Genomic DNA, 25,751 nt, shown 5'->3' with positions numbered 1-25,751 from the left:
GAAAAGTACTGACATTCGTCGAGAACCTCGAACATGCTAGGGATCAAAGTCAGATTTGCGAAATGACCTTTGTACAGTAACGTAACATTTCTTCAGACACGCACTTTGCAAGTTTTGAAATTTAGCACTGTATATGGGAAAATATGGCCCTCTAGAATCTGTTGTTTGCAACTTGCACCCGAGAAGTTCAATACCTGAGCAAATTTTCTTCAAAGCTCTTACTATAATGCAAAACGCATCCAATGTCCTAAAACAATCTACAATTCAACAGTAAAACATGAAACCCTGATATAAGATCGACTATAATTATGAAATAGATCTGCTTCTTATGTTTTAATTAGAAATTGTCTGCTGAGATGTTTATGACGATAGCTTTTACCTGCATCGGTCTGAGGTTTGAGTTTCTTGGAGCATCTTGTTTGATTTTGATTTTTTTCATCTCATCTAAAAAGTCCTAACGCTTTGCCGTATATCAATATTTGGCGAGAATTTTAATTCGAACAAATTTTTGTTCGTTCGATTGTGCAATGTAAAGCTAGAAAAGCTCGTAGATAAAGGAAAAGGAAGTACAAGTTAATTTGATTGATTGAGAATGTGAGACAATTGATTGTTTTCGTTCGGTTAAATTGCAGGAAAAAAGGTGAAACGTCAATGGAAAGATTGAGTAAATTTTCTCAACCTCAGAATTTAAGTTAAAGAAACGGTTTTTGTCCTCTATTTTCATTGACAGGTTTCAAAAATTGGACAGAACAAATGGAAAGAAATCGACCGATCAGACATAGACAGAACAAAAACATACATAAATTTTCCCCAGTTGAATTTTGTTGTATCAATACAAAACTCAGCAAATTCTTTTGGGATATTCAGATCTGGCCTCGTTCACAGGGGTACATATTATTAGATGGTTTGAGCACCGCTCAGGTAACGATTTTAATTTTGGAGACCCTCAACTTTTACCATTTTGAAGCTGCTTCATATTCTTATTATTGAATATCATTGACTAAGTTCCGATAAAGAATGTTTTTTTTTCTTAGTTTAGGAAATGCTATTCAACCATGTTTGCTTAAATTTGTTTAGGACACTCAAAACCGCGTAATGTGATTGAGTTGTTTCTGCACTGATTCAGTTGTTTTTGGATAAATTTTATGATAAACATTTATTTCTCTTTTTTCTAATAAAAATTCTGCTGCAACCTGAATTATATGATTCATCTTAACAAAAATTAGATTCTTGCAAAAAGAATTTTGCAGAAACTTTTTGCCAAATTTTTTTTTAGAAACCGGGATTGGATATGTAAAAATTTGAATATCTCGTTTGCGGTTGTCTGAGCTGAATTTTAAATGTCCGTAAAGGCAATGTTTTTTATTCTCAGACAGTCGATAGTCAAAGTTAAAAAGTCATACTTCGCGATATTGTGAGGATTCTTTAACAGATTCAAAAAAGTTTTGGACCTTGTTACTATCAGCGGGGCGATTGTACACTCATACACATTAATAATAATCATAACAAAGGATTTTGGGCCCTCCAAGGAAGGTTTTCGTTTCTGCCAGCAGTTTCAGTCAATGTTTAATTATTTTATGTTTCTGCATTTATTGCACAAACATGATAGTCTCCATGAACATATGTTTCCGTATTCAATTTTTTTGTCAAAGTATCTAAAGTACACATTGTAAGCCGTTCTTTGAAGTTCTTCATGCGTTGAATGTCACAGTTGAAATGTTTGAGGAACAGATTCGCAAGGTGCTCTGCTCTCGTCCAGAAATCGCTCTCCTTTGTTCGTTTAAGGAGTCTTCTTGTACTGAAGATTGTTTTTCCACCGTTCTAGTTCGTTCGTTCGAATTTTCTTTGAAGACGTAATCTTCCCATTTCATGTTGTATCGTCCTTTTATTATGTCCATAATCGTCAAGAGAACGTGAGCCTCATGATACATCGCCAGTGGAAGAATTTGGAGTCTTCTCAGGCACTCTTTGTACTCCAGTTGCGTTGTCTGTAGGGTCTATGAAGTCGAATTCTTCTGCACAGTTTCTAAGCTTCTGAGGTCTGCTTTGCGTGAATGATTTTCTTACAATCTTCGCCGTGCTTCAGAACAACGCACAGCGTTTTCATTTCGAGGTGGGGTTTCTGGTGAAGTTGATTGTAATCGTTCACTACTGCTGGGGTCTTGGCGTTCTTTCGAGAACTGATATCTTGAACAATGTTGACTACGGGGAATTTGGCTCTGACAAGGTCCGAGTAAATGTTCGGGGTGCCTTGCTTTCGACAGTATACGGTGGCCTGTATTCGGCTCAGGTGGGGTTCGAGATGCTTTACAACTTGTCTACCGTTCTGGGAGGTCTGGTAGTAGTTGTTCCTGTGGGGCGAGAGGGAATTGTTGACGGCGTTGAGCCAAATCACAAACTTCTCGTCCCTGTGTTTTGCGCTGTTGAAATAAAAGAAAGCCAACTTCCTCGGTTGTGGTGTCTTCGCCTGTATGTTGAGTCCAGGGATTATTGCAGTTGTATCGATTGTAAGCCGTGCCCTCGCTTTGGGTTTGAAAGTCTTCAAGGATCCGAACAATGGACTGGCTCCATCAATGATCATTTATAAAGGGCCACCATGGCTACCCTCACATCAAAACTGAAGACACATTCTCTTAAATATTATTAAGTTGTAATTAGTTATCAATCTTATGAAGGGTTAAAAGGAAAGATGGTCTTTTCTTCATCTTTTTCTTTCTGTAAGTGTTGCCCAGTTTTTTTTTTATTCCGATGCATGTTCCCGCGATTTGCTTGATTTAAACTCTGAGTTATCTCATAGAACCGTCATCCCGTCTCCTTGTCAACATAGAGTCAGTTCCTGAGAACACAGGTGGCATGAGAAATGTGGAAACATTCTCCTTCGTTTGTTTCAAGGCTTTTTTGTTCTAGAGTTTCTTCCCTTTATTTTTATGATGTTTAAATCGCCTGATGCTGGAATGACATGCAGACACCAACAAATTCAAATTGATCAGTAATGCCTTGTAACCTTAATGATAGGGCTCTTTTAATTTTTGGTAGCATCGAAATAGAGCAACATCATATTAAAAAGAGCAAAGCTAATCAGATGAAAGTTAGTTAATGAATATTATCAAATCCTTGTTAATGCTATCGAAAAATTGTCGAGCCCGAGTATTAGAATCACTTCTAGAAGGCGATAACAACCGTGTGGTGATGATTTTAATCAACTCTCGTTGGGATTACAACTTTTATAACTTTATCGCACTATTGCCGTAATTAGATTAGACTATGAGTTTATCACATTCCTTTATCGTCACTGTTTATATAGTCACAGTGGTGATAAATCAGTGTGATAGACTCGTAGTCTAACGGCGAGGCAGATTTGGGAATGTTAATTAAGCGTTAATCTGTTGTTGCACCGATGGGTTATTCAACTGTTGTTTTCGCAATGAGGGTTGATTAAAAGAAATGCACACGCGATGAGTTTAAGAAAAGAAGGTGTTGATTGCGTTGGTTGCCATCTTCTTGTTCGTCTTCTTCTTTTTTATGGTATCATATTCAAATCTTTTGTTGAGGGTTTCATGAACGGTAGTTTTGTTACAATAGATTCTAAATGTCTCAACCAAACTATTGTTCATGGCCAAATATTTGATGTCATTTATTTTCTGTTTACGTTTATGTTTACCGTTTGCGTCATCGTTTTGCGTATGTCTCAAAAATATAATTAGTCCGCACATTGTGTTAAAATGGGATTTTTTAACAAGGAAAAGGAAGCTATTGTTAGCTAAACTCTTTGAATAACACCTAATAAATGATGCAGTGTAATGGTATAATATAGGAATTGTGTATTGATTCGTGTGGGTGAATCTGTGGGTATTTTTAAATTTCTTTTTGAAAAACATGCATGTGTTAATGGGCATTATTTTACCCATGACAAGAAGAGGTGGCTAATTGAACACGTCCACTTGTGTGGGCGACTAGTTGCAATATTGGTTGATTCGTGTCGAATGATGCTCATGGTTGCTGCATGTGGGATCTGTAACATAATTCCATTAATGTGATGACATTTCTGAATTTTGATTTTTTGCATTAATTGATAGCGCTCGAGTCTGCAATCGTTTGTCAGTTAATCAAATGCTGTTATTTAAAAAACTCAAAATGTAGTTATTTATAAACAATGGCCTATTTGAAATCATAACAGAGGTCATTTCCCAATTAATGTTTTAAAAATACATCGGGTGTCCCACGCAACCTCAGCTTTTAATTGACAAACAAATTATTTACTACGTGATAAAAATATCCACAATAACCCCCTCTCCCCCCCCCCCCTCATCCCACCCCCCCTCATCCTCCCCCGAGTTCTGTCCTAAATTCTAAGCTGGAGTTGATATCAAAGCAAGAAAGCTGTCTAAATGCGTAACAGAATATCATTAAATGCGTACTCAATATGGCGCGTAAACAAAGTGAAAAAGATGAAAAAGTTTGATGGTATGTGGTTGAGAATTAATAATTGAGAACAAATCTCAGCTTTTAAAAGACTCTTAGCTGCTACTTTAAAGCTTGTCATGTTAATAATTCAATTACTTGTTTTTTATTTGATGCCGTAAACATTTAAATTAAACGTCCTTTCCACGATCCTGTTTTATTTCCTCTCTCTCCATTGATGTTAAAATGTGGCTTAAAATACTGAGTGTGTTTTGTGTGGATTAAAGTCTATTAAATTTAGAGACATGTTTAGTCTACGTTATAACACGGCAGATGTCATTTCACTGTACACTGAAAAGAGCTCCTTTGATCAGTGGTAGAAAGTAATCAAGTACTAAACTCAACGCAGACATTCAGTACTACTGCTAAAAAGAAAAATGTACGTATTTGAATTAGAGAGAGGAAAGTATTGTGTTGTAGACGTACATTATTATGTAACCATGCCAGCAGCAGCATTTAAATGTCAAATAATGACACTAGGTAAACAACCCCGCCTTAACGGTTAAGAATGGAAATGAGTTCAACTTCATCGGTACTAAAACCATGTGTAAGTCCTGAAATTTGAAACCAATTTAGGTGCTAATGACGTACAAATCACGAATTAGAAAGCTATACGGGATAGTTTGAGACCAATAATTAAATTTGCTTGGTTGAATCTGATCGAAAACTCAATTTACTACAAAATTGTTGAGTCAGGTGAAAATGGGTGCCATATGGATCAAATTTCATGATCAATTATTGATCAAAAAACTGTATTGACACTGAAATTTTTGTGCTCACATCAAAGAATTCGTCTATAATTTTAATTCCACTTTTGCGTTGACTTTGAATTTGTTTCATTTTTTTAAGTTAAATTGTTCTTTGGCGGTTGCTCTTGGTCTCCTTTTCGTTTAATGAAAAATAAAGCAAAGAATTGTTTAAGCTTTTTTAACAATTAGTCATCCATCGAACTTGGACTTCACAAAAGAGTTCGCAACTCAGTTTCTCTCTTGAATGCTTAGGTCTCTAGTATTTTGTTTGTTCATTTGGTTTGATGCAAAAATTTTTTGCCGAGTCACTTTGTGATACGTATATCGGTGTTAATAGCGACTATCAATGTTATACCGATAAAAGCAGACTTGCAGAGCCCTCTTTAGTTGCTTTTTATTTGAGTTAAATGGATTTTTTCAAAAAGAAAATGAGCATGATGTTTTTAAATTGAATTCATACCAATCAACAACGTTTTACCAGAAAGATTACTTCTGATCGATTAAGTAGTTTTTAGTCAGATTTGATTATTTAATTCTAATTGCTTAAGTTGCCCCCAATTCAGTTTACGCGAGTAGATATTCTTTCTATGTTTGCCAATACGACTTATAGGGTTATTATTGATATATGAAACAATTTTTTTAGATTCAAAAATGATGTGACCTATAATCTATTTTTTCGGGTTAAAACATAATTAAATAGCTTTTTGTTCCGACCCACTTTAGTGGATATGCTAAATTGGGTCTTTTTGTTCAGTCAATTTTGGCCGGTCGATAAATTCATTGTAGAGAGAGTTGTGAGTGGTATCATTAAAAAGCCCGTACAGCGTAGAATATAGAATTAAAAATAATTTTTTTCAATATCGTTTTTTTCAGACAGTTATTGAAATTTAAATTTTGGGAATATTAGACTGCTATCAGTTGTTTTTGTTCAAGCTTTCCGGAATTTTTGCTCAAATTTTTGTCAATTGGCACAATTTGTTAAATTTGTTAACAATAGTGTTTTTGGTTTTGCCAATAAACAACGAGGAGGGTTGCTGACATGTTTGATCCGTTACTTCTTTTAAAGAAAATTCAGCAGTTAAATCAAAAATTGCATCAAATATGTTTGTTTTGCTCACTTTTTTCATATTGGCCTGATTTAGAGGCCCAAAAACTGAGTTCAAACTGTGAATAAACTCCAAAGAGTGCTAGTTTCACTTCTCGTCCTTTGAAATTGTTCAAAAAGCTTCATTAGTTTTCCTATAATTGAAAGTGCAAGATTATCAAGGCTAGTTTTGGTCTCATAGGCTTGCTGACAATCAAATACTGTTGATTCATTTGAGGCGATGTCCTTTTGAAAACTAGTTAAGTAATTTTTTTCTGTTTTTGTTAAAGACCAGATTAGTTTGCTAACAAAGTTCAATTGTTGAAAGTTAATACTTACGTATAAAAGGCCATATGACCATATGTTTTGTTTTCAGAGCTAGTTTTTAGTTTTTTTAATGGCTTCGACAATATTTTTTTGAGAATTTTGAATTAAATTGTTGCTTTGCCCTCATTTGTTGTTCTATTTGGAGTCTGATGAGTGAGTAAAGACAATAGAAGGCCCAGTTTGCTTCCCTAAAAGATTTGAGTGACCCTTTTGAATGTGTTCAGGCGATACCTATTGGTTCTTTTTATGTCTTTGAATATATGTTTTATGAAAATCTCATTTATCTTTTCAGCTTTCTGAATTATTTCTAAACTCTCTCAACTTGTTGCTTTTTGTCAATCAACCCAAGTTGCCTTTTTGTTCCAGGGATTGACAGTTCAATCTTTCTAGCAGTTATATTTTTAGTTAATGATTTCTTTGCTTCGATTTCATTTTTCTTAATTTTTCACTTTTCGAAACTTGCCCAGTTTTGAAGTTGTTTTTGTGCCGTGTCAGACTATCACCTTAATAAAAGTTCCCTTAGGCCTTGATTCAAAACGCAATTGGGTATGTAGAAAAGTTTTAGTTAATACCTTTTGCTTTTAAGTGCTTCGGAACCGTTTTTCTGCAAAACATATTTGACTTTTTGATTATTGTTTTTTGTTTTTGAAAAATTTGATCAACAACACTATGCGGCTTCATAAAACGTTTTTGATTTTGTGATGCTGGTAACTTTGTGGTCATTTTTGTTGTCTTTTTCGCGCACGCAGTTTAAAAAAGAGGAATCTTTGTTGTACAGTTGTGACTCAGTCAAACATTCATAATCTTTTCAATTGATAGTTTGATTTTGTTTGCTTCAAAAATGAGTTATCGTGAAATTTTTTGTGGTTTCCTAACTTCTGCTTGTATTCGTAAATTTGAACTCCTAAGAGTTAGTCTCCATTAATGAGAGCTACATCTGGCTTTCTATGAAAATGCAAAGTGGTCTATCTATTTTATATAAGTTGCAATTTTATGGGTGTTGTTACTCGTAAAAATGTTTATTTTAAAATGATCACTGATTTTGCAATTTTTAAACATGATCTCTGTCAATTTGTTGCGCAGCCTCAGCAAACGCAGGTTGCATATTTTTTACTGAGAAAAAAATTAAACTCTTGACAAATAGCTCAAGGTTTTCATGGCTCCGATGCCTTTTGACGTATTTGTTGACGTAAGGGCTTCGATGTCGTCCAAATTTTGACGTAATTTATGATTTCTGGAGATTTTTTGCTTTTTTAGCGTCGTTTGAAATATTTTGGATAATGACAGGTTTCAATGACATCCGATATAGGTAAAAAAAGGAACCTATTCAATGTTTTAATTTGATTGCCAATGATTTATGTGACTTTCAATTTAATTTTTTTCGAAAATATAAACGCATTTTTCAAAGTTTGCCCTTTTATTCATATTTTTTACAACTTGTTACTTGATGTCGCTAAAGACCGTCACATATGTTTTCTTGAGACATACGAGTCTTTTATGCTAATTGTGCTCTTAAGTGATAATTGATTTAATGCTATTTATGTTTTTGTCTGGTTTTAACTGATGCCATTTTGACTTTGTTATTAAGTGTTTGTAGAAATAGTTATTGATTTTCGGTCGTAATTAACGTTTGTTTAGTTAATCGGTTTCGTTGTTTATCTTGTCTGTTAGTCTTATTAATGGCAGGTCTCACCGGCTATCGAATTTGGCATCTTTTAATTCTTTGTCTCACTACTTGTTGGTCCCAAATTGCTCCAATGGAGTTACTTGTAAGTATTTGTAATTGAAAGGTGATTGTTGTTGTGAGTTTGCATTTCTATTCTTGTATTCTGTAACTTATTTCCGAGTCTCAATTTGAACACCTCCCATCTACATGGAACTTGAAATACAAGTTGATCTTTTTAGTTTAGGTTCTATGTGATGCTATTTTGACTTTGTTAGTAATTTTTTAAAAAATAAATTCTGAAATTGACCGTAATTATGTTTTCGTTGTTTTGTTGTGTTTTGTCTCGTAGTCTTTTTAATAGCAGTTATCATCGACTCTCCTATGCAGTATTATTTATTTGATTTAGTGGTTTGTGTTTAAGACATTTTTTAAAACTCATTCACCAATTGACTTCGAAAAGATTGTGTATTTTTGAAAGTCTTCTTTTTCTTCCTCATTGGTAGACAAATTATTCAAGAATCTGGATAGCGGGGTCAGAACATTATGTGCAAATGCACGTTACCCAGCCTCCTTGTTTGCTTCAATTGTCTCATCTGATACTCCCTAACAATGACTAATCGGATATGACTTAGTTTTCTTAGAAGAACTGTGACTGACGAGATAATTGATGGAGCGCCATAATGCTTTTTCTAATTGGAAATTTTCACTGCCAAACACTGGCGCATTTTTCGTAAATGTTTTGATTTCAACTGCGAGTTGGGTTTTGTAGAACTTGTTATAGATTTTTTCATTTAGATGACGTTCAGATAATTGACACTGATGCAGTTATGGAAGTTGGCCTGTTTGTCTTTGGCAGTATTTTGCGTTTTTGAAAAAAAGCACGACTCTCCCATCGTGTTTACTAAGATCATGTTCAAATTTTTCGTTCTTCAACTTACCATGTCGGAATAGAGTAAGAGACAACGAGGACTCTATCGGCGCTACTTGTGTATCCTAGTTTATTATAGCTCTACTTGTGACTACACGTTGAAGCTTTTGTTTCTATTGTTTTTTCCAATCTTATGAAAAACTTTTCTAAACTCATAAACTTCGCCAAATATTTAGAACTGTACTGCAAAAGATTAACTGTCCCTTGTTGGCCAACCCAATTTCGTTGGATCTTCTCGTTAAGCACCTGAGTTTGGTTCCTTCAATTTGGAGTTTTGTTTGCGACTGATGATATTCCTTGGGTTTTTGTTCGTATTAGGGTTTGTTTCAGTTTTTCTAGCGTTCTTTTACGGACTGAAATGCAATGTGTCCTTGTAAAGATTGTTTTTATGAGTTTTTTATGTTGGACGAGATTGCGGGGAAAGTTTTTTGCCAACCTTTAGCGCTTAATTTGAGTTGTATTTCACCACAATCGTGTTTCCTTTAAAAATCGCTAATTGAGTTTTTTTTTGTTGGATGACAGTTGCTCATATTTATAAAATATAAGCAAAATGATTCTGTTTAATATGAACTGAAACTCGGATACCAACTTTTAAAAAGTTTCATTATATGTTCCATTTCAGTTGCTACTGGTGAGTGCATCATATTTTAATACGAACTGCTCAAAACGCTACTCATGTCAAATTTTTGTTGAGAAAAGAGTGACACGTTAAAGGTGATAAAACCACTCTTTCGAAGATCTTTGAATTCTTACTCAAGTCGAGATAAATACAACTGTAAACATTGGAAACAGCAATGTAAACATCCAGGCAAAGAACCACCGAGAAACACACGTAAGCAACAAACTTAGCCGGCAAACAGGTTTTTTCTGAGTTAATTTTTGTCTCAGATCGGTTACCTGTACGCCTTCAGAACCTAGAAAAATTCAGCCTAAAATGACCGCAATCGATTTAGTTTATTAGTCTGATTGTCTTCATTATAAAGCTTTCGCTCTTTTAGAACGACGGTATGCAGGTGTATGTATTTTCCTTTGTATCTTTGAAATCCTAAAGTTTGTCAATGTTTTTGACCAGATTTTCTTTCTACCAAAGAACATAAAAAAATTAGCGGAAGGAATATTAACTGGACTAATGGCTGCTAAGTTATTGACTGAAATATCAAATTGGCTATCAATTTAAGCAGAAATTCATGGGAGTCTCGCAATCATCTGGCCATCTATGTTTATCCGATACTGATTCTTATGAAGTTGCTGAGTAAATCTCATTAGTTAAGAACTGCATTGTCATTGAAGGTCGGTCACCGGCACTTTTTCAAAGTCAAAAAATATAAAGCCTGAAGCGAAATCGATTTAGTTTATTAGTAGGTTTAGCTAAAATTAGGTTATCCGAACATTTTGGTGATCGAATATATATATCACGTAGAAATGACGAACTTTTATTTACTTAATAACACTGTCGTCCATGTTAAATTTTTGCTGGTCATCAGCATGACAATTTAAATGGAAGACATCTAAATTTTGTATCATATGAGCAAAAATAAAATTTTTATATGCAAAATTGAGATTTAGGTTGATAGTTTAGTCCTAGCTGACAGTTGGTGGTCGCGCTTAGCCGCGAGCACCGTATTGTTGCTTCCAGATTAAATCGAACAGCGCGTGAGAGTCACGGCCATTGGCATTGGTGAGTAATTGTTGGCTAATTTTTTTTAGCACTTCTAACCATTTGATTCAAATTTAAATTTTGTAAAAAAATTTACTCGACTGTTATTTCTTAAACTCCCAATCAAAGCTTATTTCGAGAGGCACTTTGTCTTTCGTTAACTCAGGGAATATCTACCAACATATATGAAGTCACATAGTTAGCCGAAACAATCATTCGAGTATCAGAGACTATTCTGTATTCCTTGAAAACGCTTTGAAATCATACCGCTTGTCTTTACTTGCTTCCCCGCATTAGAAATATAGAGATACCGTAGTAAAACTCTTTGTTATGATTGACAAACTTACTGGCGCTCATATTTTGCAACTTCGTTGTGCTTGAAACGACTTTGAAACAACTTTCTTTGAATATGGAAATTACAGTTCAAGATTTGTTTGATCGTCTTCATCTTTAAGCCTTCTCTCTTTTGTGAAGCCACTATGCCAGTATCTGTTTGTCTTTGTGTCTTTGAAATACTTAAGTTAGCAATTCTTCGATGTTTTTAGCTGGATTTTCTACAATAGAACATGAAAAATTGGCTGAAATATCAAATTTGCTATAATTTTAAGCAGAAGGTCAAGGGAGTCTCGCAGTCACCTGACCATCTATGTTTATCCGATAGGGTACGTGACTCTGATGAAGTTGCTACCAAAATCTCATTCGTCCAGAAACGCATAGCGATTAAAGTTCTAAGCCAGAATTTTGGGTGACTTCTTCAGTGACAATCATATTAAAAAAATGCCTTTTGCAAGTTTTAAAATCTGGTACTCTCGATAGAAAAATTTCACACTGCATTGATCTGGCATTTTAAAATTTGCACGCGTGTTTCAAAAAGGTCTATGAGTAGTATACATAAGCGTTATTAGCTTTACACAGGGGAGGGGGACACTTCGACTAAACTGATCAAAATGATTTAACAAAGTTTTCGAACAAATTGAATTTTCGGTCCACAATAACAGGGGAAAAATATTCATCCGCTTCAGCCACGTGCCCGCTCCCTGTATAAAGCCAATAACGCTTGTATATAGTACTCTTTTTTTGTAAAAATTGTGGATAATTGCATTCTTGACAGTTTGTCTATCATTTAGGTGATAATGCTCAATTGGGGAATATTTCTGAAAGTTTCAATTTTAACTCAAAATTCAATTTAAAAAAGACATTCTTGTTCATGAACTGATGTGTATGTATGAGATTGTTTTACTCATGTTACATAAAAAAGTTTTTGACAGTCGAAAAAATGTTTTCAGTTTGCGAATCGTTGAGGTCAGTTTTTCAATTCACCAACATCGTTTTTGGACGTTATATGTATCTTGTGCGTGCACAATTTATGTCACCTTTGCACAATTCTAAGATTGTGTTTTCACTATCAGCACTGGCTTTTGCAATTTCGAATTTTCAAGGTCTGATTGCTTTGCTATATTAACTGAGTGGTCAATTTTAATTTCTTAAACCCTCTCTTCACCGCCCCTTCTTTATCCGAATGTTCCTTCCAAACAAAAGAATAAAACGGTCATCTACAGTTTATGTACAAAGCGGGAGCTTTTTCTCTCTATTTCAGCTATTATTCAATTGTTATTTACATGACTTAACTTCAAAAGAGAGGCTTTATATTTGACCTATCAATTATTAATTCCAATATATAACAATAGAGCTACCAATGAGTTTGAATGACTTAGGAATTTACTGTCAACAACCATCGTCTATCATTAAATCGACTTATTTATTTGCCTCAGACTAGCTGAACCAAAATGTCTCCTCATTACAAAATAATGTGTGGGCCTTATTTCCAGATTTTTTATTGGGAGCCAAACATTTTTTACAACCGTTTTCCTTTATTCCAATTGTCCTCCCATCAGGAAGAGAATCACAATGGAAACGATCTTTATGTTTGTTCTAAACAAGCAACAATGTGAACATATTATTTTGTAGATAATACCTATAGGTTTACTGATGATGCTTTAATGAGATCATATATGTAATTCATCAAAAAGTTTAAATATAAAAATCTGGTACTGATGGTAAAATGATCTTTCTCGTTCCGATTCCTGTTTTTTTTTGCTGCTGTAGTTAACAGGTTTTAAGTGCTGCGAAACGAAGTGGAGCGAAGCTTTGATTGGATATGAAGCGTTTTTTGCCATACATTTTGTCCCGATATTTTTCATTTTCATAGCTAGGATCGACCCACGTTTTTGTGATCTTACCATAGTGGTAATGGATAAGGAAGAAAATAGCATTTATGAAAGACCACCAAACTTTGCCATCTTTTTTACAAATTCCCGACAAATTGCTTTGAAAATGTTTTTAACAAACATCTGAAGATCCGGCGGATGGGATATTAGTCAAAACTCGATTAGGCAGGCGAACACATTTTTGTGGCAAAAATTTTGAACTTGATTTTTGTGGACATTAAGCGAATACCAATTAAAAGAAATAATGCGTTATTTCAAAATCCGCTTGACGCTACAAAGTACTATCAAGTCCCTAAAAATTGTCTTTACATCAAGATGAGTAAATGAAGCACATATAAAATGTACTTTTTTTGGAAATTATGCCCCTTGCTAACGTCTGGGCAAAGGTAATTGTCAAAAAGTCCAGAAGGAGGATTGGAAAGTATGATTATAAAATTCATTGTTTATCCTAAATATTTTAGGGTTACGGGGCCTAGAAAAATTCGAGAAAAATGATGATGCCATAAATTTATTATTGTGTAGAGACATTTTTTAGAGACTTTTGAGTACTTTATAGCGTCAAATTGTTTGCTTAAAGGCTATAAAGAGCGCGTTCGCCTGATCGAATTTTCCCCATTAACCGATGCCTGTAGGATCTAGCGTTCAGAGGAAGATTTTTTTTGAAGAATAATATTTTGAGAAAAACAATTCTCAAATAATTTATCTAGGACAAAAAGACAGGGGCTTGCTTTTTTGTCATTTGAAGTTGTACAAAGATTAGTAAATACTGGTTTTTTGAAGGCAACAGCAAGTTAATTACTCTAGCGACAAAATCAGTGCTGTAAAATTTTTGGCTTTAACATATCTCCTACGTTTTGGTTTCCTGAACGTGCTGCCAAATATTTTTTCTAGTCAATATGCACTACTAGTCAAGAACATGTGGTCAAAGCAAACAAAATGGGGTCACAGTACTGGAGAAACAGATATATACGGAAAGAGTAATTTCCGTTGCTTCCTCCCCTTGCGTAGTTTTGCCTTTCAGACATTGAACTAAGTTACTGCTTAAGGCTTCTATCAGCTCTCAAAATCAATTCAGCTACACAAATATTTTAAGTTTTTGGATTGGTTTGTCTTGTTTCTAACAGTTTTCTTATACATTTTTATACCACATTTTCACAAATTGCGTATCAAAAATCTGCAAAAGTTGTTTTGTTGTTCATTTTTTCAAACTTGAGTTTGTTTGGTAACTTAACCGGTTATTCGGTTTTGTATGTATCTGCTTGCGTATGTCTCTTTGCACGTAATTGAGAGTTTGATATTGTGTGTTTGTACATGTGTATGTGTTCATTTGCGTGTTAATGCTTGTGTTTGAGCATATTTCTTTGAGAGCATTTGTGTGTTTGTGTAACGTTTTTGATTCCTTTGGATATATTTTGGTAATAAGTATTATTAGTCCGAGAAGTCATTTAATTCATTTCATTTTTGAAACTTATCTGTTTTGATTTGCAAATTTCGAAGAGTACCTGTGCTGCCAGACACGAAAAAACCCCTTTTTAAATTCAGACCCTCTTTAGTGTGTAGATTAAGCATATTCTCAGCTGTTTTTTTTGTAGTCAATTTTGGCTGGTCGATATAATCATTGTAAAAAAATGCGAGTGTCATTACAAGAAAAGCCATCAGATGTAGAATTTTTAATTTGAGTGTTTTTAGTTGTTGTCTTTTTGAAAGAGTTATCGCAGTTTGAATTGTTGTGATCTTTTTTTGTTCATAATTTGGCAAACGTTGGGTTAAATCTATTCTATTTATCTAAAATTGTTCAAAATTATCCGGCAATACTCTAACAAACACTATCTTCAAAAGGGGTAGGATAGTTGTTTTCTTGGCCTATTTCTGAAAAAAAAATGACCAGTTTTGAAAGAACTTGACTTTTTACGCTTATTTTGTACACCTTCAGAGGAGTTTTTAAAACTTTTTCTGCTTGGTTTTCATGAAAGCACATGTAGATATCAGGTACATTGGAATTTTTGCTCAAACATATTTTCATTGTTTTACACCCATTTTTCGCTATTTCAGCTTATTTTAAGTTAATTTGAGTTAATTTAGCCAATATTGAGTTAATTTAAATTTTATGTAATCGTAAAATGCTGAGAGGTCTCAAAATCTTCTAGTTGAGGATTGAATGAATGTTTTTTTTTCAATGCAGTCAGGTCATAGCGAATAGTCTTAAAGTTTATGATATTCGTTTTCAATTTCTTTTTTCGTTTTCTGTTATTTGTATAGTTTTTTTTGGATATTTTTGATGTTCTTTTCGTCAACTTATTCTCATCATTGAGAGGTCCCATCCAACTCCTTGTAGTTTAATAATAAAACTTTCTATTGATGTTATGTCAGAACTTATGTTTTGTTTGTGGGACAATATGCGTTTTCATAAATGTTTTGTGAGTGGTCAATATTTCTGTTTTGTTTTCTTTTCTTTTACCACATTGCTCATTTTTTGAGTTTGCTGTTTTTTATTCTCAATGTAGTCGTAAAATGCTGAGTGGTCTCAAGCTTCTAATCGAGGATTGAATAAGTACTTTCCTAAAGTTTTTGATATTATTCGTTTTCAAATTTTCTGGTTTTTTCATTTCTTTTCGTCAACTTGTATTTTTTATCATTGAGAGGTACCATCCAATTCCTTGTAATTATAAAATTAAACTTTCTATTGATATTATGTAACTGATGTTTTGTTTGTTGGACAATATGCGTATTCGTAATTGTTTTGTGAGTGGTCAATATTTGTGTTCTTTTCTTTTTAGCAAATTTGCGCAATAACAGAGCCCAATTTATTTCAAATGAGGTCCAAGTGAATTTATTTAATCGTTCAGAATGTTTTGAGCTCAATTGATATAGATAACAATTGAAATGAAAAAAAAACAATAATTAAATAAAAGCTAATGATTTCAATGGCTTCAATATTTTGTTTTCGCAGATTGTTTGTAATTTCTTGAGCTTTTTTGCATCTTTAGTCCGTTTCTATGGCATAGTCTAACCAACAACAGGTCCTATCAGCTTCGTAAGGACTTTTTAGTAAATTTATTGAGAACTATTTTGTTAGAAGCTAATGATTTTAATGGCTTCAATATTTTGTTTTCGCAGATTGTTTGTAATTTCTTGAGCTTTTTTGCATCTTTAGTCCGTTTCTAAGGCATAGCCTAACCAACAACAGGTCCTATCAGCTTCGTAAAGACTTTTTAGTAAATTTATCGAGAATTATTTTGTTAGAAGCTAATGATTTTAATGGCTTCAATATTTTGTTTTCGCAGATTGTTTGTAATTTCTTGAGCTTTTTTGCATCTTTAGTCCGTTTCTATTGCATAGTCTAACCAACAACAGGTCCTATCAGCTTCGTAAAGACTTTTTAGTAAATTTATTGAGAACTATTTTGTTAGAAGCTAATGATTTTAATGGCTTCAATATTTTGTTTTCGCAGATTGTTTGTAATTTCTTGAGCTTTTTTGCATCTTTAGTCCGTTTCTATGGCATAGCCTAACCAACAACAGGTCCTATCAGCTTCGTAAAGACTTTTTAGTAAATTTATCGAGAATTATTTTGTTAGAAGCTAATGATTTTAATGGCTTCAATTTTTTGTTTTCGCAGATTGTTTGTAATTTCTTGAGCTTTTTGGCATCTTTAGTCCGTTTCTATGGCATAGTCTAACCAATAACAGGTCCTATCAGCTTCGTAAAGACCTTCTAGTAAATTTATCGATAATTATTTTGTTAGAAGCTAATGATTTTTAAGACGTTTAAATTTATTTGGTTTGAAAAATGTTGATAGATTTTTGATTTTCTCATTTTTTTTTCGTTTTACTTTTTACCTAGTCTCATTATGGGAAATTTCCGTCTGCTGTAGAGTTAGCATAAAAGAAAATTTTTGCAGTTAAGGTTTTATTTGATTGCATTTTGACGTTGTTTACTAGGTGCTTTTACATATAGATATCGAGTTTTTGCCGTAATCTTTTTAGTTTTGCCTATTTTGTTTTTTTCTCCCAATCTTTTTTCTGGCAAATTTTGTGAGCGCTCTAATGAGGCATGAAATTATGTAATTTAATCAGTAGTTTGGGTATGAAACGATTTTTTAAAACTCAAACACCTATTTTCGATTATCTCTTCATTTGGTTGTCAATTAAGTCAGAAATATAGATCATCGCGGGTCCGAACTTGATGTGCGAACACACATTAACGAGCCTCCTTGTTTTAATTGACAATCAACTGCAGAAGTTTGATTAATCTGATACATATACACTTGATTGGACGACAATAAATTTTGACACACGACATATGCATGTATTCTCAATGCTGGTGCTCGCCAAAGATCGATATTTTTGTCGACTATTTTAGCCATCGAAGCAACGAAGCGCACCCACCTGCCCGTCAACTAGGACTAAATTATCAGTGAATAGAGAGATTTTGCATGTAATATAATTTGTCGTCCATTTTATACAGCATTTCGTGTTGTCCATTTGAAACTTCGTTCTGCTGAAAGCCCCCCCACCCGAGCAGAAGTTCAGAGCTATCAGTAAGAAAGCACATATATGCCAGCCTCTTATTGCTTAAAAGTGCTTGTAAATTCACTGGTCGATAGTAACTTATAAGCTTTGAAAAAGTAGCTCTGGAAAAAGCTACTACTTGTCTTGAAAATATAAAGTGTGCTTGAAATTGTAAGAACGCGATATCTAATAAAGTATTTTGTAATATCAAACTGAGAAGAGGTTTATTAAACACTGAGTGCGTATGGAGATTTTGACCGTGAACCTGCTGTTTGCAATGTACATACAACTGCTTCTTTCAGTGTACGTTTTTTTGGTTTTCTGATGTTTTTGCTCACTGGATCATATCGTTCTGCAATAATCTTATAGCATTTAAGTCATCATCTAGCAATTAATTCGTGCACTCTGCAACCTGATTGCATTCTTTTTACGATGAACTGAACAAAAAATTTTATCCTTCATCTCTAGGTTAGCGTTTTTATCAACTTTTTAGCAAAAGATATTTCGCGATTGATGTGGTTGAATATTTTATTGCAGAGAGCGCATAATTATGCGTGGGCATGTCAATTACGCTACCTTTATTTAGCCTGCCTGGGATTTTAGTACCCGGTGATGTTTGGATAAACCTTTTGTGCAGGCACATCTTTCCTTTTCATAGTTTTACCCCCTTTTAATTAATTTCCCGCTGAGCATTCCACCAAAATTAGCCCCGGTCAGCTCCATGGGAGGTACACTAACAATTTCCTAGATTCAATTTTGTTTCGCCCATAATTTTAAATTAACAACTGAGTCTAAATTCTGTGTTGTATTGAGTGTTTTTACCTTCAACACTAGAAGGCTCTGCAAGAATAAAGCGACATCTAAGCAACATTTTTAATGCTCAGCGGTTGTGGATGTGCTTTTGTTGGGCAGTTCTAAGCACTTAAATTTCTAATTTAACAGGAAATGATTCACGTGTGCTGATTTTTCAGTTCAGTTCAACTAACGTTCTGAAATCATTCAATTGACCAAAAAATAATGCATTCATTGATTTGAAAATATTCGCATTTCCACGAAATCGCGCTTAAATGAAATATGGATCAGAGATAAGACTAATCGATAAAAATAAATTTGATCCAAGTTGCTATTTCCATTTCATAACCGCATATAAATCTTCGCTGTTTTAACTCCTCTAAAGCTGACATTTGACCTAATTGGTTATGAATTGCTAATACTGGTTAAGTCTTCTTAGAATATAAATTAGAAAATAACCGCAAAATAGCTCATTGCTGTGTAAGGTTCATTTGAATATTCACATTAGTTTGAAAAAGGATCAAGCTAAATGTACATTGATGCAAGCGATTGTACCTAAACAACCAATTTTGTATTTTTGAACTTTCATTTTTTACTACCGGAAAAGCTGCCTATTTTCATTTTCTAATTATCCGCTCGATCTCATAAATTTTAAAATGAGTTAAAGCGGACAAGTTGAGCAATTTCGTTCAAATTGGAAGGCCTTTTGACCTTTAAATTTGTCAGATTTTTAAGAATTTCAGTAAAAGTGTACATGTTTCTAAACTTTTAATAATCTCTGGAGGTGTTATATAGGTTATACAGTTATTGCATAACAGAAAAAAAATGTTTTTTTTTTTTAAATTAGAAGGCAGATTGCATCTTATTTTTTGTCTTCATAGCCTTCATGCTCAAATAATGGAAACTTGATCGTGATAAAGGCTTGTATCCTTCCGTTAACGGACTATAAAGTTGATTGTATTTGGCCGACATTTGCTTTAATTTTAGAGCTGTAAAAAATAATAACGAAAAGTATTTTTTGACTCAAAAGTAGACATGCAGTTCTGAAGATATAACAAAACACACTTAACCCACAAAGTTAACAATTAACCTAATCGGGTTTATTGAAGTGAGTTTGCCCTACGAATGAACTGTGTCAACTTCGTTATAAAAATGCAATAAACATGAATTGTTTACAAAGTGTAGGCTACATCGATGCGCCGCGTAGGTTTGAAATTTATTTTTATTATTTTTGCTGAAGTTCTCGTAAAATTTTAGGCGTTCGTAAAAATAGATTTGTTGAAAATGGATCAACCATACGTTTGTTTTTTTTGCCTTGCTCACGAACTATCGGGCAACTGCATTTATTAAGATGAGTTCGTGTCAGATAAATGTATAGTTCGATTACCTCAAACAATTGAGATAGATAACGACAGTTAAAAACGTGCTCTGCATTGTTGGGATCCTCTGTAACAATGTGACTACCTTTGTTTTCTCTTGTGAGAAAAAAATTCTATACCTAACGGCAAAAGTAAGTTTTCACCCCTATTTTTACAAAATAAAATTTCAATTTTTTCCGGCAATTTCACCCCAACTTAAAATCACATTTTGAAAACAACTTCTGCACCGTTTTGCACACGTACACTAGTCTTCTCGTCTACCTATGAAATTCATATAAAGCACGACGTTCGCCTACCAGAAATGCCAATGTAAAGTTGGTGAACTCCATGCAGGTCTCACGGTAAAAAGAAAGTTGTCTTAAAATGTGATTTCATCGCAACTTTTTTTACTGTGAAATATGGATGAAGTTCACCAATTTGGCTTTGGGATTTCCTGTAAGTGAACGTTTTATCTGAATTTCATAGGTAGACGAGAGGGCTAGTGTACGGGATCAATGGTGTAAGAAAGGTTTTCAAAATGTGATTTTAAGTTGCAGCAATTTTGCCTCAAAAACTGATTTCTTTACTTCGTTTAAATAGGTGCTTCCTTACTCATTTCGTTCAGCATATTTAAGAGTTCACAAAAAGAAGAACTCCCGGATAGAGTTCCGAAGACAATTACCACATATCATTTTAAAAAAAAACTCGGAATCTCATAATCTCTTAAACTGTGCTCTCATTTTGTAAACCATGTTATTCAGTTATTTGAGTTTTGCGTAAAGATCAATCAATAACCTAAAAAAGTAACTAAAAGTACATAGCAATACAAACAGTTCTGTAGAGAAATCCACGAAAAAAGGCTTCGTGGGAACCTGTTTTAATCATCGTAATTTTTCTTGGTTTCTAACATTTACCAATGAACTCTAAAGTCTTGTCAAAAACGGAGATGGTCACATCATTTTAAGCTAAAAATACTCAGCTTACAATGGAACGCGCAAAAGTCCGATTAAAAGCGTTTTTTTCCTCAAAAGTTTCTCAACTGCAATTATTTTACTATATAAAATGTCTTAAAGTTTTTGTTATTCTGTCAGATATTTTGTCACAAAAAATTCATTAAAGGCACGATCAAAAGCCATTCAGAAGTTTGAAAATATCCAGAAATATTTTTGCATCGTAAATTATTAACCAACATTTTCAACCGGAATTGGCTTTCTATTGACAGTTTTTTTACGCGATTGATTGAATTAAATCATGGTTTTTACATCTCAAGAGAACACCAATTCATTAATTTAAAATCGACTGTCAGAAGTCATCTAAATAGGTAACATAATATATACACGTCAGAGGAATTCCGCAAGCTTTGTAATTCTAATTGAAAATTTTGAATCTTCTTAAACATTGAGAAAAGTCAGAAGACATGAGGCAGAAAACAGTAAACATATCTCTATAAGATTGCCAATCTTCGGCATTTTGTTCAACACTGATATCGCAGAATGTCAGGTTTGAAGCATTTTTTTTTTCTAATAGCAACATTTCGATGAAAAAATAGGAGCAAAACCTTCGGTAAGCACGACTTTTTGGCGAACAGGAGAACAAGCAAGTAAAGCTTGTTTACAATTATATTTTCCATAATTCACAACTTTCATTTTTTACTACCGGAAAAGCTGCCTATTTTCATTTTCTAATTATCCGTTCGATCTCATGAATTTTAAAATGAGTTAAAGCGGACAATTTGAGCAATTTTGTTCAAATTGGAAGGCATTTTGACCTTTAAATTTGTCAGATTTTTAAGAATTTCTGTAAAAGTGTACATGTTTCTAAACTTTTAATAATCTCTGGAGGTGTTATATAGGTTATACAGTTATTGAATAACAGAAAAATTTTTTTTTTAATTAGAAGGCAGATTGCATCTTATTTTTTGTCTTCATAGCCTTCATGCTCGAATAATGGAAACTTGATCGTGATAAAGGCTTATATCCTTCCGTTAACCGACTATAAAGTTGATTGCATTTGGCCGACATTTGCTTTAAGTTTAGAGCTGTAAAAAATAATAACGAAAAGTATTTGTTTTTTGACTCAAAAGTAGAAATGCAGTTCTGCAGATAAAAAGAAGAACTCCCAGATAGAGTTGCGAAGACAATTACCACATATCATTTTAAAAAAACTAGGAATCTCATAATCTCTTAAACTGTGCTCTCATTTTGTAAACCATGTTATTCAGTTATTTGAGTTTTGCGTAAAGATCAATCAATAACCTAAAAAAGTAACTAAAAGTACATAGCAATACAAACAGTTCTGTAGAGAAATCCACGAAAAAAGGCTTCGTTGGAACCTGTTTTAATCATCGTAATTTTTCTTGGTTTCTAACATTTACCAATGAACTCTAAAGTCTCGTCAAAAACGGAGGTTGTGACATCAGTTAAAGCTAAAAATACTCAGCTTACAATGGAACGCGCAAAAGTCCGATTAAAAGCATTTTTTTCCTCAAAAGTTTCTCAACTGCAATTATTTTACTATATAATATGTCTTAAAGTTTCTGTTATTCTGTCAGATATTTTGTCACAAAAAATTCATTAAAGGCACGATCAAAAGCCATTCAGAAGTTTGAAAATATCCAGAAATATTTTTGCATCGTAAATTATTAACCAACATTTTCAACCGGAATTGGCTTTCTATTGACAGTTTTTTTACGCGATTGATTGAATTAAATCATGGTTTTTACATCTCAAGAGAACACCAATTCATTAATTTAAAATCGACTGTCAGAAGTCATCTAAATAGGTAACATAATATATACACGTCAGAGGAATTCCGCAAGCTTTGTAATTCTAATTGAAAATTTTGAATCTTCTTAAACATTGAGAAAAGTCAGAAGACATGAGGCAGAAAACAGTAGACATATCTCTATAAGATTGCCAATCTTCGGCATTTTGTTCAACACTGATATTATAGAATGTCAGGTTTGAAGCATTTTTTTTCTAATAGCAACATTTCGATGAAAAAAAGGAGCAAAGCTTTCGGTAAGCACGACTTTTTGGCGAACAGGAGAACAAGCAAGTAAAGCTTGTTTACCATTATATTTTCCATAATTCACAAGACTTGCTGCATCAATACCTTTATAAATAAAGCTTTTGAAAGTATCCTCTCTAACATTAAACAAAATTGACCGAATAGTTTGTTAAGACAGTTCCGTACAATTCAAGCAGTAAAGTATAGGTTAATCTATTGCTGCTCTAGGAAGCTCAAAAAACAAATACGCTAAAAGTTAAAAATTGAAATTAAAACATAAAAAATATACCGGTGATGCAAACTTGTCAGCGTGCGCTTATCATGGGTGATTAATGACTGGACACAGTTTGGAGTTGCAGCATGGCTATTCAAAGCACTTAAATTTTGTTTAAAAACGGTTACTTTTTCGCATCATTTCCCATTACTCAATTATGTTATGAAAAGTGTTATGAAGTTGATGTGAAAATAAGTATTGGTCTTTTTGCCGAAATATTGATTCTGTGTTTACCAGAAGTTATATTTTCCGACATACATGTTTAAATTAAAAATGTCGAGAAAAGATACTTGATTTCACTCGTTAATTGCCTTTTAATTTTTTGTTCAAGTTCAGCTTCTTTGCGTTTTTAACGGTCATCGTTAAAAATCTTTTTTTAGTCATTCCTTTTGAGCATCGGTGCTAAAGAATTTAAGAAACTTAGTTTTTAATAATTCAGTTGATTCCGTTGTGATTGTTTATTTTCGACTTGTTTTTAACGAAAAGTGTTCAAAAGCAATTATGACTTTAAATTTATGCATAAAGTCATCAGCAACTTATTTTTAAATCACTTTTTGTGATACCTTAGAGTGAGTGTTTAATATACATGTTGCTGCACATATGTTAACTTTGTTTCATGATTTGCGTCAATCATTTTCCTTTAAATGACAGGAGGTCATCAGTCTATGAATTTAGAATGAATCGAGAGTCCTCGATATACAGAACAGGTACAAGAAACTTAAAATTCACCTGAAAACCATTTCTTTTTAATTTCCAAAATTTCACTTTAGTTTTAGTTTCTGGTATACTTAAAATCTAATGAACATTTCGCAAAAAAAATCTTTGAAAATCAATTTTGGTGCTGATATCTATTATTTATATCAAACCAAAAAAATTCGTTCGACGTGAAAATCTAAAATTAGTAAAGAACTAATCTGTCACAGCTTTTGTTTTGCCATATTTTTTGGCTGAAACTAAATTTTTATTTGTTGATTTTTTAATTATTGACAAATCAATGTTTTAATGTTTCTAATAATTTAGTTTTTGCTTTGATTTACCCTAGTCTTTCAACATCGCATATCTTTTAAGCGCTTTTAAGATTCTTACTTAATCTAAGAATTTAATGCTATATTCTTGAAGGGGTATATAGGAAATTAAACAGATATACTCCTAATTTGTAAGATATTATTAGATTTGGGATATTTTGTGTTGTCTTAGTGGAATCTTATAAGATGTGTATATTTACCAGAAACTTGCCAGGCCTCTCTGTGCTATTTGATGCACTAACAGAAATCTTATGCAATTTAAGATTTGAAGAGAAAACCCTTAGCTTTACGTTTGCCTTAAAGTGCAAACCTTGACAATCTTATTGGAGCTTTGACGTTTTGTTATAGGATATACTTTGATCTGGTAAGATTGTGTATAGTTATGAAAAACGTTTCAGGTCGTTTTGTGCTATGCAATGCCCTAACAAAAATCTTGTACGATTTAAGGTTTAAAGAGACAAACTTTACCTTTACCCATGCCTGAAAGAACAATTCGACGATCTCATTGGAACTTCTGCGATACAATCTAGCTTTGAAAGATCGACCATCTAGCTTTGAAAGATCGTTATGAAATCTGCTCCAATTTAAAGTTATTTTGCAAGATCTGATAAAATAAGTGTTAAGATTTTGTAGGATTATGACAAAACTTGGGTGGAATTTGAATGATATCAAACGGCCTTGAAAAAGTGTAGATTTAACACTTTAGGAGAAAACTGTTACCGTTAATTATGCCTATTGAAGAAACTTTTGACGATTAATATGAATTCAATGTGGTACTTGTATTTTTACTCTCACTTTTGTTCTTATACGCTCGATCTTGTAAAGTTTGTAATAATTTGAAAGTGGTCATAAATATCTTATAAAATATATCTTGATCTGGAAGGATTTTGTAATTTTATGGCAAATATTACAAGGAATTTTCTTAGGTTCTAAGAAATAAGCCCTCACGAAACAAACCCACGCCATTGTAGATAGGAAATAAGCCCCCATGGAAATAAACCCCCACGGAAATAATTCCCGTTATGAATTTGAATTTCGTTCATAATTTTTTTTTCGGATGTATAGTTTCATACCAAGTTCCACGGGCCGCTAAGGCATCGCCATGACTCGCGAGGCATGGCCAAACGCGCTAAATGCGCAGCTTGTTAATAGTCAAGTGAGGGTTTATTTCCGTCTGGGTTTATTTCCTAACTAAAATTTTGTAGGGGTATTTTCGTAGGTTTTTCAAAACCAACTTTTCAGTTGTAAGATGTATAATATTAAATATGTATAAGCTGTATATGTTTTAGATGTATGAGATGTATATATACAAGATATGAAATTTGGAGAGGAAACTGCTATTAGTTAGGCCCAAATTTGAAATAAGATGTAGGGCTCATAAGATGTAGTCTAATCTTGTAGCGTCTTACATTACTGACTTTGCGTTTTACATTTTCCGCTGTGACTTATAAGATGTTTTTAAATATTTTCTGTCTTACACGATCTTATATATATATATATATATATATATATATACTTTATCTTATAAGATCTTAAAAGAAATAAACTGGAGGTAATAATGTTGTTAAATCTTTTAATCATTTAAATTTGCGTTTTTTATGAAATTGTTTTCCTGGATTGGGAAAATTGGGCATAAAATTTAGCTTTCTATTTGCGAACTTTTGCTATTTATTAATAAAGAGC

The 25,751-nt window shown here is 33.2% G+C and overlaps 1 protein-coding gene across 3 annotated transcripts in view; it reads left to right on the top strand.

The window, feature by feature from the left end:
• The window catches only part of LOC142348151 (uncharacterized), a 149,026-nt gene that overhangs the window by 12,062 nt on the left and 111,213 nt on the right, over positions 1-25,751 (top strand). The window lies entirely within an intron of this gene.

The sequence above is a fragment of the Convolutriloba macropyga genome, chromosome 10 (assembly GCF_964194025.1).
Source record: "Convolutriloba macropyga chromosome 10, txConMacr16.3, whole genome shotgun sequence".
NCBI classification, from domain to species: Eukaryota; Metazoa; Xenacoelomorpha; order Acoela; family Convolutidae; genus Convolutriloba; species Convolutriloba macropyga.
This window is presented reverse-complemented; position numbering and strand designations above follow the sequence as displayed.